At 32.2% G+C, this 1,492-nt stretch overlaps 1 pseudogene; it reads right to left on the bottom strand.

The window, feature by feature from the left end:
- Positions 1 to 360: 360 nt before the first annotated feature.
- Positions 361 to 460, bottom strand: LOC122121996 (annotated as a pseudogene).
- Between the last annotated feature and the right edge of the window lie 1,032 nt (positions 461 to 1,492).

Below are 1,492 nucleotides of genomic sequence, written 5' to 3'. Positions count from 1 at the left end.
GTCTGTATTCTGTTTGTATAATGTCCAAAATCTATTTCATTCTCTCCAAATATAATACTTTGAATTCTACATTGATTTATAATATATAGGTTCATTAATAAATGTGTCCTTTCAGATTGCATTCCATATAGAAACAGTTTAAGATTCCGTTTTTCCTAGGTCCTTATAGTATTTTATTTCTTTGGGATAAAATGACAATGTTATCTAATTTCAAATGTTTTGTAAAGGTTATGCTATGTAAAGGCCTTTCTAAGATGAAGAGTTAATACACTGAAGACAAACTTTTAATTCTATGAACTAAATGTATTCTTTCACTTGTATCTTTGTAATCAACTTTTTAATAACTGTTTTTCATTTCTTGAATCTGAAGAATACTTCACAAATTTCCATATCATCCTTGTGGAAGTGCCATGTAATTCTCTGTATTGTTGCAATTTGGGTAGATGTGCTGCTGAAGCATGTAGTATCTTGTAAATTTAAGTAGTTAATGATGCAATCTTAATATAGGCATATATCTTTCGTTGCCTATTTGTAAAAAGGAAACCTTATTGTTCCTAGCAATGCTATTGATCTTATTTCCCTAAAATTCTGTGTAGAGTGGGGAAAAAATGTATATTGTTTAATCGATTGCTCACATTTCAACCTTTTTTGTCAATGACTATTTTAAGTCTTTTTCATTTTAAACTTGATCATACATTGAAGCCTTTATAGCTAGGTCCAAAGGTGATGGCTTTTTCAAGTACTTATTTGTCCAACTGAGTTAGATTTGTGGAGCTAAGGGATTCAAAGTAAGCTTTGCTCAAGAGCTACTTCTAAACTTGTGCAGCTTAAAATGTCCCAAATGAGGTCTTACTGGCACAAATGTCTCCCTGACCCTTTCTCATTCTTCCATGTAGGAACAGACCAACCAGAGTATCTTACCCTGACAGCAAAGATTGTCTTACTGCAACAAAATTAATCTTAGTTACAAGGGATCATAGAGAGATGAACAGTTCAGACAGCACTGTTCAGACTAGAAGGTATTTTATCAAAATATAATTGTTTATTATACCTATCATTTCAAAAGTAGCTAAAGCCAAGAAGGTGAAAAATCATTCATATGCATGATTACCTAAAGTCCTGGTCTGTCTACCTTCCAACCAGGCAGGAACTTACACTACAGCATTTACATCACCAAATATTTCCATAGCTGCAGGAGAAGTCCATATATTTCTCCTCGATTTTAGGCCTTAAATTGGTAATGTTTTTATCACATTGTTTCCTCTTGCCTCCAGTCTGTAAATCTACAAATGGTAAATCTTTAGGCCTAACCCTACCAAACACTGAGGTAGAGATAATGGAATAAAACTTTAAAACAGAGTTGCCTTTGATATCCTAACAACAACAGAACAATGCAAAACATGTGCCTTTTTATTATATTACATATAGTTATATAATTTATACTTATATGTGCTGATTTTATATTTTACACAGTGAAACTTACTAGAATCAG

Source organism: Dipodomys spectabilis, unplaced genomic scaffold (genome assembly GCF_019054845.1).
Source record: "Dipodomys spectabilis isolate Male_0828 unplaced genomic scaffold, ASM1905484v1 ptg000200l, whole genome shotgun sequence".
NCBI classification, from domain to species: Eukaryota; Metazoa; Chordata; class Mammalia; order Rodentia; family Heteromyidae; genus Dipodomys; species Dipodomys spectabilis.
Note: the sequence above shows the minus strand (reverse complement) of the source record. Positions and strands in the feature narration are given on the sequence as shown.